This window comes from Struthio camelus, chromosome 7 (genome assembly GCF_040807025.1).
Source record: "Struthio camelus isolate bStrCam1 chromosome 7, bStrCam1.hap1, whole genome shotgun sequence".
Lineage (NCBI taxonomy): Eukaryota > Metazoa > Chordata > Aves > Struthioniformes > Struthionidae > Struthio > Struthio camelus.
The window spans coordinates 12,613,559-12,628,170 of NC_090948.1; the positions used below are offsets into that span (position 1 = coordinate 12,613,559).

The 14,612-nt window shown below is 37.9% G+C and overlaps 1 protein-coding gene across 35 annotated transcripts in view; it reads right to left on the minus strand.

The window, feature by feature from the left end:
• The window catches only part of ADD3 (adducin 3), a 108,441-nt gene that overhangs the window by 38,748 nt on the left and 55,081 nt on the right, over positions 1-14,612 (minus strand). For 3 of the 35 annotated variants that reach the window (XM_068949681.1, XM_068949663.1, XM_068949665.1), the window contains one exon: positions 11,252-11,308. The exons of 29 other annotated variants lie outside the window; for them this stretch is intronic. The gene's annotated coding sequence lies outside the window, so the exon portion shown is untranslated. Of the gene's footprint in view, positions 1-9,963; positions 9,985-11,251; positions 11,309-13,017; positions 13,092-14,612 lie in introns of those variants that run through there. 3 more of the 35 variants (XM_068949684.1, XM_068949666.1, XM_009672354.2) reach the window with 2 other exon arrangements.

Consider the following 14,612-nt stretch of genomic DNA (forward strand, 5'->3'; position numbering starts at 1 on the left):
ATCTACACAATCACATGTGGCTAAATTACCTTAAAATATTCCATGAGTCAGCAGATAACAGAAGGCTAAATTAAAAGATTATGTTCTGTTACTATTTATCTTTATTAATCTGTAAAAGTACGCAGACACATAACCCACACACATATACAACCAACAGTTGAAAAGTTTCCCTAAGTTCTCTGGAAAACAATGAAAACTAGGTTCCCCTATAGTACAACTTTATATAGATATTAAAAAAAACTATCTGAAAAAAAATTTAACTGGAAAAACTGACTGCAGTCAAAAGCTTAAGAATTTGCAACAAACCTTCCCCCTCTCTCTCTCTTGCAATACCAAGCTTCCAGCTTCCTCTACAACTAAGGTTTTTGGACTTGTTTTAAAGTCCACTGATGCAGAAGGAAAAGAATTTCATTCTTTATGCAGATACGCATATTGTTATGCAGTAGAAGAACCAAGTTTGTTACATAAATAATTTTTAAAAATCCCATCAATTTACACCAACCTTGAAAGACGCACCCTTTGGATTAAAGAAGGCAACTCCAGGGAGTCTACACCAACCCTCCTCTTTCACTGCTAGACTGCGTGACATTAGACAGTACAGAAACACTTATCGATTGCAGGGCACATCAAAAGTCTTTTTGATTTACGGCAGTTTGATTACCCTGAGAAATGTCAAGGCCAAAGCAGCTGCTTGGTAGATTTTGACGCAGGCTCCAGAGCTGTGCCGGTGGGCAATCCAAATGACGGACACCAAGCAACTGCTGGATTTTACAAATGTTTACGCGGACAACTGATCTTGTATATGGCAGCACCCAGCCAAGCCTTTTTATAGCCAAACCTCTGGAGTTCCTCCTCTTCACATCAAATCCTGACCTTTACCATCCCCACTGCAGAAATACTGACAGCTAAACGAAAACCTAACGCTACTGTTTTAAAAACACTGCCATCTATGGACCGTGCAGGTCTTCAGCTTACCTCTCTCATTAATTCTCAAGCAAGGAACGGGAAACTCGGCCAACAGGGATATTAGCAAAGGAGAAATTGCGCCAGGCCTTCAATCATAAATTCTTTAGGCCAAATTGTATCTTTATTTATATTAAGCACAGCACCCTACAAAAATGCCCCCCTTCAATTTATTGGGAACTCTAAGTCACTCTATTATGAAATTTGAATAAGCAGCAATAATATACAGCACATTAATATACCATTCTCAGTTTAACCGTATAAAAATAAATTGGCTAGCTTAACAGAAATGTTGACGTTTTACTGACCTGTACAGATATTTTCATATTAAATATGAAATGTTCTCACGCCATTCAGTCTCCAAAGGACCTTGATTTTCTTTTATTGGAACGAGTTTCACCTTAACGCATGGGACAATTCCCCCCACCTTTTGTCTATTTGCAAACATGAATTAATGTATGTTAAAATATAACATTAAAATAATAATTTTAGAAGCTTAAAAAACACGCAGAACTTAGTGGAGGTCACGTTTGCCCGCATAATATATATGATTCCTGCCTTTAAAGGCCCTAATATATCAGCCACACCTCATAGCATAGTTTCTCATGTTTTCTTTGCTGGCTTGAGGTGATCCTGTCCCAATTCACACGTTTCAGCTCCTCGTGACACAAAACACCATCCCGGGCCACAAAGTTAGCTTCTAAATTGAATAGGCAAACAGATCAGGGTTAAAAATAATTTGAGGAGGAGGGCTGGGCAAAGCATGGGGTATAGAAGGGCCACAGGGAAGTTCAGAGGGCAGCATGGCCCGTTGTGAAAGTTCAAGACAGCTACGTAATAGCTCAAAGTTCAAAGCATCCTGCTGTAATTATCCTTCCCAGTGAAGTCCCTAGGATTTATCGTGGTGCAGTAACACTTTTTCTGTGTTTACTCATATCTCCAATACTGTCTTCAGCTTGCTTAACAATAATTAAAAAAAACAAAAACTGCCTAACTAGTAAATCCAAAAAGTTTCCTTTGCAGTCAAGGTTTTACCTACACAAATATGCACATTAATCTCAATTGACTTGGCCTGCGTTTGACCCGCTTCTTTTCTCTAGCACTTTCTGCTAACAGTACCAGAATAGTAAATTGAATTTAGAGAGCCAAAGGTCTTATATATGCCTTCAAGAACAGAAAATCATTCAACTGAATTTTAAGGAAGTGGGTCTGAAGTCAAATGGTCATTTTGGACTTAGTCACAGAACTGAACAGAGAAGCAGATGTGCCCAAAGCAGCAGCCAGTATGTCCCTGAACAAGCGTTGAAGTTTTATTAACAAAAGATTTGGTAATACACACTAAGGGGTATGGTGAGTCAGCATTAAGTGCGGTAGAAAGAGTAATTTTTAAGACGTCATGAGTAGAATGTATAAACACTACAGGATTAAGTTACAATTATTTTCCAGCTCAAGCAAGCAATTACCCGTAATTCTCCCTCTCCATCATCACTTGCAGGCACTGAAAGTCTGGATACAATAAAACGCACTCCACAACGAGCTGCTCAAATATCAGAGAATATGAGATGCATTCTGGCACACTAAACAAAGTACTAGGGACCTTGCAAACATCTGGAGCTATTGTTTCCAGAATGCAAAGGCAACCTGACATCTAAAAACTTCTCTCAGAGATTTAAACTGTCCTCTCTTTCACCTTAGCGGTTGCACGAAAAGTGAATAAACCCAGCAGGTCTTCACATCTAGAGAGGAGCCTGTCCAGCGTATCAGGGACAGAGTCTCCTAAAAGCTAAGGTGGCACAAACAAACATTGTTTACCACGGACAGCTTCAGACCACATTTACTTTTTACTGAAGCACTGTGATAGAGGAAAATCTTTTTCACAGTCTCTCTTAGGAAAGAAACAAAACCGGGCCCTTTGAATGAGCTTCAACACCAACAGCTCAAAAGTACAGTTGCTAAGAAATAGGTCATAATTTCTAAGGCATGTGCAGCCTGTGATCAGTCACATATGCAGCGTGAAAGACTCCGAGACCTTCCCTGGACAACCCTTTCGTTTTCGACTTCCATTATTTTTCGTTGACAATTCCAAGAAAACTTAAGCAAAGAAATATATTTCATGGACCTATTAGTTAGCTATAACTATTTTAATTTAATGAATCATAACAAAAATCACAAAGTAATACAAGAATTTTTGTATTGGAATTTTCAAAGTTTGTTTGTATACCCAGACTGAAAATGGTATGTAGGGGTTTGCAATTAAACCTTGACTAGGTTTAAATGGAAAACAAGGATCAAACACGTAATACTTGAGTTAGGAGTTCAGAATCTTTAAGGACGGAGAGCAAATGGATGGGGGCAAATTCTTCTCTCAGCTATATCATTATAAATCCAAATAAATCAGTTTAAATCAATCAAAAATTGCTGTAGAGGTGACATTATAAGCTGGCCTTTGGCAACACTTGTCTCTGAATATTTGCATCATTCATAAAAATCATCCTAGGTTATCATAGTATTTCAGTTTATACCATAAGCACGGAGAAACTTATTGATACAAAAACATCTGAGGCTATACAGATCACATCTACTTGAAGAATTAAAGGATGTAGCAGCTTTTCTATAGTTCTCAGTTACAGTTAACTTACATATTTTTGTACATCTGTGAAAACATAATACTGCTTTTATTTTCGTCATGGAATTAGATATCTGTATTAGTGTGAGAACACCCCAACACTCCCCTTCCCCCAAACATGATTAATGAAATGCTGAATAATAGGTGATTAGATGCCTGCCAAAGGCTGCATTCAGGACAGATTCCACAGCCATGCTGCAATGCTGGGTAGGACGACATCAAATCCACCACGCTGTAGCTTCTCATTAATCACAGTGCGGATGCTCTGCATCTTTCCTAGCATCCATTTCCTAATCTAAAAAGGAATCTGCAGGAAGAATCTGGTCTAAGGAGCAGGCCGAAAGGCTTCTGGAGCAATAACAGTGGATGCTTCTTTTGCAGTTAAGCAGTATTTAGATTATTATTATTATTACTAAGATTCATTGTTCTAACTTGGTAATTTATTGTATTATTTTGGGCAGTGAGATAGCTGGATTTAAATATTTTAATTACTGCACAGTGCTCTCCAAGTGCATTACAATAAGCAAAGATGCCGTGATTTTTTTTTTTAATTAAGCTATGGAATTTTGACTTCCGCCTGCCTCATCAGTATCATGCCTCCTCGCTGTGATAAATTATGAACATTGATCAGAGTTAGCACTGCAAAGTAGTCAGAACACAAAAAAGCATGTAAAGTTCCGTGCTGTATGAATAGACTTTTTCCTATTACTTTTGGTTTCAGATTTAAAAAAGTCAGAAATCATAATAGAAAAAACACTCTTATCTGGTGCACAATCCCTTGCCCTCATGAGTGCAATTACACAATTAAGTCACATCAAACTTAGGAGATAAATTTTCACTAGGCACATGCTCTGTTTATTGTCATGTTGTATTTAAAACATTGTCTGGAATCAGGTAAATTTTAAATCACAAGACATATAGTATCTAAAACACTGAAATAGATGAAACTATTTTAATTGCTTTATTTTTATTTTTTTTGGAGGTAATTCTTGTCTGTCATAGATACGGCACTGCATACAAATCTCAATAATTTCACATATGTCAAAATTACAGAACACTTGAGAGAGCAAAGATTTAAAAAAGTCCACCCTTTCCCAGCTCCATCCTGCCGCAGCCGAGCAGGTAGTCCTACATGCCTACTTGCCCAAAGATAGCTCAATAGCCATGCTGAGCTAATGGTACATTTTGCCCTTTCATTCTGTATTAGGAAATATTGCCAGCACAATTGTAAATGCTTCCACAACTAAGTTGCTGGAAACGCAAACCAATGCTTTTAGGTTACTTGTCTATATTACATGCAAACGTCTTATACACCTAAGAGGTTTTTCTACTTTTTGCAGTAAAACACATAACACTTTAAAACTGAGAATTCAAATTGTCTCTGGCTTCTGTGAAATCGATCACGCGTTTGATTAAGTACATAAGTAAAAGATGTCAAATGAGAACTCAGATAATCATATAAATCAGATGTTTGTGGAAAGAGCCAACACTTGTTTGTGCCCAGGCTGGCAGTATTTCCTGAAAAATGAACAAGCAATGCAATAAACATGTTTGGAAATTTAAATTCGTGGAATAAACTTAAAGACAGCACAAAGCACCAAAGCATACAAAAGACTAAGCAATTTTAATGCTGATGTTTACTTTTATTAACAAATAACAAGCATTCAAAATTACCCAACAACAGTGAAAGATGACCTAAAAGAGTTAGTTTTACCTCAATAATAAAAGTGCTTAACAGAACTGGGAACGTACTAGTAGGAATATAATAGCCTGAAATCTTATTTTCTTTCATGCTCTTCCATTTCTGATTGCATCATTATCATTCTCACTAATAAAAAGACAAATCAAATCATAATATTCAAGTGATTCTATACAAAAAAAGCTGAAAAACACATCTTCATTGTTATTCTTGTAGCTCATCTGGCCTCCTCAATACAACCATGATGAGCACCCAGTCAAAAAAAAAAAAAAAAGAAAAGAAAAGAAAAGAAAAACCTAAACATAGTGTTACGTAGGCTCAGAGTATCCATTAAGAAATATAGCTGCTCTGAAACATTTAAAGAGACTACAAAAGGGCCTATACAATAGTACAACCTTTGCCTCTGTCTGTTAACATCACAGTTTACAAAGTTTCCATGGAAACCTTCTGCAAACATATGAATGTTCTTGTTGCATTAGATTTTGAACAGAAAATCCTTTGTGAAAATTCTTGAGGGCCATGGCCAGTGCCAACCTTCTACTGAAATAAGGGCCTCCACTATGCCCAACCCAGCCGACTCCTGACACACACACTCACGTGCTACAGCTGCTGCCATCATTTGTTTTTTCCTCAGCTGAGAGAGAGATGTACATCCTGACTTTAAATACTTCTTCCAGCATCAAGAGCCAGTTTTGCCCTCAGTTAAACTGATGGCAAAGTTTGCAGTGTTGGTCTCTCGGATGCAACCCGACAACTCTACAATCAGAGTGTTGACTCAGAAACTTTTAACAGGCTTTGAGTCAGGACACTGGGGAATATATTTACATAATGAGTAGACAATTAACCAAACTGAATGCAGTAATTCTTCATTATTAGACATTTGCATAAAACAAAAAAAAATATACAGAAGTATTAAGATGTGACAGGTGGTATACAAGTCTGTAAGAGAAAATTATTTCCATTATCTTGTTATTTCTCATAATGGAAAGATCAACTGATCTGGATATTACTCACATACCGGATGTGCTCTTTCCACAGCAACAGAGACAGAAAAATTCCACCTAGGAAGGTGTGAAATTTCAGGAGGATTGGTTTCTCTTCTGGTAGTTAAGGCTATGTGCTTGAGTGAAAGCTGAGGCAACAAGAGACTTGTTTCAGGTTCACAATGGAGCAGCTACTCTCCTATAACATCTGAATGTCGTGTACAATTTGACTTTCCTCAAAACGCAAAGACTCTTCAATTTTAAATACTTTACTAATATTTAAATAAAAGTGCATCTAAAAGTGAAATAAAAGTGCATATTTAAGAGCTCTGCTAATTGCGCACTTAGCTGGTATGGATCATCTTTTTGTAGAGTGATGTAGTTCCCTATATTCTCATTTCTCTGAAACACAACAAATTCACAGTAGAACGAGTTTGATTCTCTAACTTCTGAGATACCAGCTGAATAATTTAATCAAATTACTTACAGATGTGCATGGTCATTGGAAAGGAAGACAGCTGCAGAGGTTGCACTCAGGAGAAAATCAAGTCTGCAGACTTCTTATCATGAGGTGAAAGTCTGCCAGACTTTCTGATACTAAGTAAAAATGGAAAGGTTGATACCTTCTTTATTTGTAAGAGGACGCAAAAATTTTGATGAAACTCTTTTGAGTCATAGACTCAAATACAATGACAATACAATGAAAATAGAAATACAATGACAAAAATCAATAAAATAATAGTTTGGCGTTACAAGTTTCAGAATTAAGGAGGATAAATCTCGTACTATGAAAAACTCTTACTTTGCCAACACTCTTGATTTCTGTATTTATTTTTGTCTCTTTTACAACAGGAAGCTATGACAGGAAGTTCTGAAAGTTCACTCTACAACTACGTTTCTGCTTAATACTGAAAAACAGTTCAGGCCTTGACACACTAACTACCAAATTAATTCTGAAGAGTAGCCAATGTCTTCTTTTAGCATGGCATTCAGAATAAAGTAAATATTGGGTTAGTTATAACACTTGTTGTTCTAATACTTTAATAGCCTATTGTTCACTTGTGGTTGCCTCAGCAAGATAAAACATCGAATAACAGCATTTCCTGACAGGAAGTGAATTCCCGCTGTGTGTCAGAGGATGTCAGCCAAGATCTCGGCTTCACAGGAGGGCAAGCCCTCTCTGCAATTGCAGAATGACAGAAAAATCATGGTTTTATTTTTATTAGTAGGCGATTTGTAGAAACATCTGCTCAGCTGAAACTTTGGTGCAGTTCTCATGTTTTACCATTCAAATACTATTTAAAGGAGATCTGTTTAAAAAAAAAAAGTATCTATTCCATTCCATGCACGCCTCCCATTACGGGCATTGTTACAGAGAGAGCATGTTTACAGTCCTATAGCTAAAATTTGGTTCATACCTGATCAAAATCTGTTAAGCTTTTCCCTGCCTTAAATTATAGAAATACTGAAAACATAACAGCTTTAATTACCGAGTTGCAATAACTTTTCAATACAGGAAAGGCACAGATAAACTGGAGCGAGCTCAGGGCAGAGCCACCCCAGCAGCCAGGGGCTCCCTGAGGGGAGGCTGCAGGAACGCGATTGTCACACATGGAGCAGGGGTGGCTTTGGAGGGGCCTCAGTTGCCCCTGCCGTTGCCTATGGGGAGCTTATCAAGATGACAGACCAGGCACTTCAGTGGGGCACGGTGGGACAACAAGAGACAAGGGGCTAAGCTGAAGCATGAGAGGTTCAGACGGGATACGAGGGAAAGGCGTTTCCCCACATGGATGACCAGGCAGCAGGACAAGCTGCCCAGAGAGGCTCTGGCCTTGGGGTTTTTATGTAACAAAACTAGTGATGGACGAAATTCTTTCATAATTTTCTGATTAATTTGTTTTACTTTTGTTGTACTTAAGATCTTCTTACTTGAGGCCAGAGAAAATACTCAAAAGAACTCTTTCTCTTATGCCAAAATTATGGAAAAACAGATCATATAGTAAAAAGCTTAGCTACGAGGCAGGCACTTTTTTTTAAGTATGTCACAACTAAATTATGCCATCTTGGGAATTTATTCCGTCACTGAATGCACTCCTCTTACTTTTATTAAGGGTAATGAGAGTGAGGTGTTCATTTCAGTGGGAAAGGAGACCCTTAAAAATCTTTCTGGTAGGTTTGGTGGAACAGAGCTTAGGTTCATTGCTACTTTGCACTGAGCAATCAGATGTCTCGTTAGTGGGATGGTAATTATGTTGAGTGCACTTGTTGACTGGACAAGAGCATATGGTGAAAAATATAAAATCAGTGGCTTTCCACATTTCCTTATATTGTTAGATTAATTTGTCCATCTATTGCATCTTTTCTCCTATCTGAGCAGTTACAGATAATACCTACTATAGATATTACTTAATCTAATGCTAAAGTATTGGTCATATAAAACCACATGCTATCAGTGAGGAGAAATACAATTTCAGACACTTCAAATACACATTCTTAAAATTGTAATGTATTGTCCCTGCATGCTACTATCGACCCTACAGCATGTAAATTCTTACTTCTGTAACAATGCAAATCGGACAGGATGATAGGTTAAAGTTTATCTTTCAGGCTGCTTCCCTTGTACCAGTCAGAAAAGTCTAGTGATGTCAACTTCTGTCCCTCTCAGTACTCAGTGAAGCGAGGGAACGGAGCGGAGTGCTCCAGTGTGGAAACAATGCAAAACGCTAACGACAGAACTGCGTACCCACCTCTTAGGCTAAGCTTTATGAGCCCTCACAGAACTTTGAGATTACTACTGTATATCTCAAAACTGCACTAAAGAAAAGCCCAAATTCCAGATGTTGAAAGCATGATTTACCCTGCAGAAATTGGAAGCTTTTTTGTTTGTTTTTCTCCCCAGTCCAAGTTTATCTATTTTAAAATGCTTGGGTGTGGTTTTTTTTTTTTTTTTTTTGGAGACTGAAAATTCGTTTTAACAGGCAACTTTATTTTTTTTTAGTCATGTGTTCCTATTGTAAGAATTAAGACGACATTTGGCATAATTTAAGACATTCAATGCTGCTATAGTAGACACTAACAAAGGCTGCTTCATACGTTCTCCCGTAGTTTTAAATGAGAACAGCCTTCTCCAGTATCTCTTACTACAATGACTGTAGTACATGGTAGAATATCTAGTTTGCTGCTACTTACGCACATGATGAATGCGCATTTAAATATATACTCACAGAAGCTGATGGACTTTGACATAACTATCTAAGATAACAAGTTGCAGTGCAACAATTGCTACAACTGTGTGACCTGTACTGTGATATGTTTAAATGTATCTTGAATTAAATCCAAATTACCTACCTATTTATACTCAGCTGTAAAAGTCACACTTGTTTTGTTTGACTTTGTAGTTAAAATTAAAATCTCAAAGGGCAGTACAACTAATCGCAGTACTAGATCACAGCAGAATCAGTTCTCTGCCCAGTCTGATCACGCTCACGTGAGCTGCGAGTATATCCCAGGAAAATAAGAACCCAGCCCTGCTGAAGCTGAAGTTTTGTTTGATGTAAATAGAAGCAGAATCAGATCACATACTCTTCAAATTGTAGCACAGAGAACAGGAAAACAGAGAGTAACCGATTTACAGATCACGCAATCGTAACTATATTGGAAAACAATATTCAAACATATAAATCGAAACTCACCAGTCATGTCACTACACTGAAGATAAAATGACAAGTTTGAAATAGAAGACAATCAAAATACGAGATAGAACTTTCTGCAGCATCCATCCCCGAATGCTCTGTCAAATACACAACGGCAATAGCACAAAGCATCTTTATGACAGGAATAAAAGGCTCTTTAAATGCTCCTTTTATTTTTTATTGAATGAACCCACTCTTACACAAAGTTCATGCACCGATGTCTCGAGCTTTAGTACTGCCAAACATGTATTTGATTAGTCAAGTCTTGTAAGTTACATGCAGAAAAATCTGAAATATTTTTTAATTGCATATAATTACTTAACGTAGCAAGTCAGGTGGTTGATTAAGACACAGAACTCATTAGTATTTTGAGACATTTAGCAGTCAGTAAGATGCTTGTACGATTAAAATCTTTTCAATACGTGTTTCAAAATAAGTGACAGAACACTTGTCTGCTCAGTTTCAAAGTCAGTCTAGCAAAAAAAAAAAATCCCAACCCCAAAACAAACAAAAAAGCCCAAAAGCAAGGGAGTTAAGAGACAAAACCACAAACTCCTCCCAACTACAGTATTAATCCTTTGCATGGTTAATGTAAAGTTGTGTGTCGCCACAGAATTTACAATCTCTACTAGCTATTTTTCTCCTCCGTGGAAGCATATTGCACCATACCTCCCCAATTGTTTTAAAAATACATACATACATAGACCTGTAGTTGAAACAAATCACATCAGATGTGGCAATTCTAAAGAAACCTTGTTCTAAATATTTTCAAGTTTATTCATGAAAAAAGGGTGGAGAAAGGAAACACAGCTACCCTGAAAACACAGGGAAGCGGTATCTCCAGTGAAGGGTGGAGAATGAAACCACAGCTACATTGAAGTTACAAGATTCACAAACACTAGCTCATTTACAGGTCTGCAAAGTAAATAATGCCACCAACCCATCAGGTACTCTATTGGAAATTGCAGCTGCAGACTCTGTGGACCATGACATCCACTGCAGAATAAAATTAAACTGCTCATCAACTACACTCATTCCTAGAAATGGAATTTTGCCACTTTTAGTCTCTCGGTCAGACAGGTACTACATGAAAGTGGATTAGCAAAGAAAGAACACCAAACCAGAGCAGAAATCAGTCCTTTTCTAAAATTTGTTTGTAACAACTTTTTGCACTAAGGGGGAAATTAGAGAGTACTGTTTTCATACATTGTTTAGTGCCTTGAAACGGACACAGATATGCTACTAGCCATGAAAATAACTGCAGTTCTACCATTTCTTAAATATTTACCTTTCCGATACATCACAGGATAAACCCCAGAATTAGATTCCTGATACTCAAACCTCTCTGTCAAAACACAAATTGACAAAAAACCTTTCTGTTAGAAACACTCCAGAAAGCTTTTATACTTTTGTTTTAAAGTAAGGATCTGCCTTTTATTTCCAAACACCACCCACTCTTCCAAACAAATAAGTAACCCAATGTTGTGCAGGAATTTTAATTGTTTCCATAACTTCCATATACCTGCCAAAAAAGTACTTATTATGACATATACAGGACGGGATGCCTACGATATGTGCACACTTAACATAAAATACGGGCAGCTATATATGACTTATGTAACAGTTAACTTTTGTGTAACTATAGAGACTCAAAGACTTTAGAGGAGCCAGTCTTTACTCTTTGAACCACCGACTACAGTTTGCTTGAGCGTTCTTGATCCTGTGGCTGAGATTCACCATCAAGTTACTTCAGCTCGATGTCCTGCATGTCCCGTGAACCACACTTGGTGTCTACTTGTGCCCTGTTAGCCAGGATAAAATACAAGGTAGTAGTAGAGAGCTCTTGCAGAAAAGCCTCAACCAACGTGCGTTATGCTGTATTTGTCACAAGTTCAGGGCAGTCACACAGATGCCTACAACAGTCTGGCTGATGTGGGGCACTGTGACTGAAAGCCTGGCTCCTTCCAATAGTTGTGCAAGATCTTAAAAAAGATCTTGGTCTGTCAGCCCTTCCTCACTCTGGACAGTATTTCTTACCGCAAATAATGTCCCTGGTTTCAGTGGGACCTTTGAAATACTCATCTTGTGGTTGAAGTAATTGCACAACACAAGCTGGTGGGGACATTTTCAGCATATTTGCACAACTTAATTAATTTGGTAATTAGGATCAGGTCTAAGAAACTTTCTCTAGCATTTATTTAAACCAACAATCTGTTCTATATATCACCTTATTTATAAAAATACGCAATTATTGTAAAACAGTAAAAGCCCTGGGATAGTTGGAGTTAGGTTGGCAAAAGTGCTTTTGCTATTGGAGCTTACAGATGTTCTCCTGAGTAAATTACATGCTCAAATAAGCTTGCTAGTAGGGGAGACCTAACAATTTCCCTAATGCAAAAGTGTATTTAGGACAGTTTTATAAACAAGAGGAAAAACATCTCTGGGACATATAGGGTTGAAGTAGCATCTATTGTTGAAGATAATATTTTGCTACTAATTTTTTCCACTGATTTTAAAACTACAGACAGCACGCTGCAGTTTCTGACACCATTAGGGTTTAGAGTCTACCTTTGACAACATTTTTTGATTTGTGATGGGCGGTTTGTTTTTGAATCGTTAAGGTGAAGCCTTGAGGCTGACATGCAACACTGCTGATAACGTGCACGTTTTCCAACCCTGTGATAAATCTCCCATAACTGCTGGCTTGGAACCTGACTCATTTTATGCACTTTGACTATTTAACATTTGAATATAGTAGCATCAGTCTCTTTGAAATAATAGCTCCAAGGCTACAGATGAAAGAGGAACGTTTTCAGAACTGATTACTGATTTTCAATGCTCAATTTAAGACTCCTCCAAGCAGCCTATTTTCAGAAGACACTGACTATTGCTTTCAGAAAGTCAAACCTCCCTTAAAAGATTTTTCAAGCTAGAAATTCAAAGTCAGAAGTGGCTTTTGAAAGGTGCCGTTAGAATTTGAATACTGCCATTAATAGCAGTGGTTGTCACAGCTTTAAACGTGTTTTATTTGTACGTAAATCCAAATAAACTTACATATTTCAGTAATTTTATATCACTGCTGCTGAAAAGGTCTATGTTGTTTTCAAAGTCTAAAAAAACTTGCCTTTCACAGCTGCAAAGGAAATGACAAGAGAAGAAAAACACAGTCAGTATATATCAGCAATTAATTCCATCCACAACTGCCCAGCTGTTTGTGCATGGAAGAATCGGCCTGTTTCCTTTCAGGGCTTTTGCCACTGAAAACTGATATTGCACTTTCAGAGACACAAGCTGTTTGTAACATGTTAGGAATGTGCACTAGATCACACAAAGCTGAAGAAGAAATGAAATCCAGACCTGACTCACTTTGCAGTCTGCCAGCACGCTGTATATATCTACATTACGAGGATAAAGTTATCTGAGGGAGTGGGAAACAAGAGGGAGGGGACAGGAATGGAGAACTGCCAGCCAAGTCAGATTAAGTGTGTAGAATGGACACTATTGTCATTTACTGGCACAGACAAGGTGTGACATTCTCAGAAATCCACATGTCTATGGCACGTTAACTCTGCCAAGACATTTTTATTTCAGCTGCTTGCCAGACAGGTAGATTTGGGGACATTTCAAAAAGCTGTTACTTTTACTTGCGAGCAGTACTTTCACAATGGAACTGCTGGAAACTTGGCTCCATCTATACGCTGCACTGGAGTAAGAAATTTCAGCCTTAACAACGCTTGCAGTCCTGAAATGCTAGAGCTAAAGGCAGAAGAATTTAGCCCTTTAGAGTGAGTCTTTCCTATGATTTCCTCCCCCACCTTGAATTTCAGAAAAGGCATAGAATAAATAAGAGGAGGATGCTGTCTGTGACATCTAGAAAACCCCCACTGTTCCCGAGTGCCCGGAAGTTTCATCCCCCTCTGGAATGAATTCACCAGGCCACATGTACAGCTTATCTTTTTCCTCTTTAACATATTTTGGAAAAAAAAAATTTTTTTTTTCCTCCCTTAACTCCAGTCAACCCACATTTAGAATCTCGAAGTTATCTCTTTGGATTCTTATTGCTGGGTAAAACCAGACACAGCAGACTCTCTTACTATGTATTGCTGGCATTTACTCGTCAGCTCCAGCAATATCAGTAAAGAAAGGAGCTCCTTTGATCTTTAGTAATAGCAGGTCACTTTTTAACTTGGATCAATCAACAAGAAGCAACATCTCGAACTGTGTTGCACAGGCCTTCAGCAGAATCATCAGGACAAGGTACTATTAGTAAGGAGACATTTGCGTTTGACAATTTTGAAGAGCAATACCCAAGGTAAGAAGCAACTATCAAAGGGCCATCCCCCTTTACAAAAAGGCAAGACAAAGCACCATCTTGCATGTTTTCCTGAATAAACTGGGTTTGCTAAAACTACAGGTGTGAGCACCAGTGTGCGGAGAGAGAAAAAACTTGCAGAAATAAAGACTGTGATATTGTGTGCATACCACGATGAAATAAACATGAGAAAATACTCTTTAGCAAGTAATACTTACTCAGTATGTAAATACCACCTTTTAAAATATGGCCTCTGCTTCCAGAAGACTGGTATCGTCTCTGAAACACCTAGAGAAGTATGCAACCACATCACTGGGAAATCACAGAAGTAGAGGAC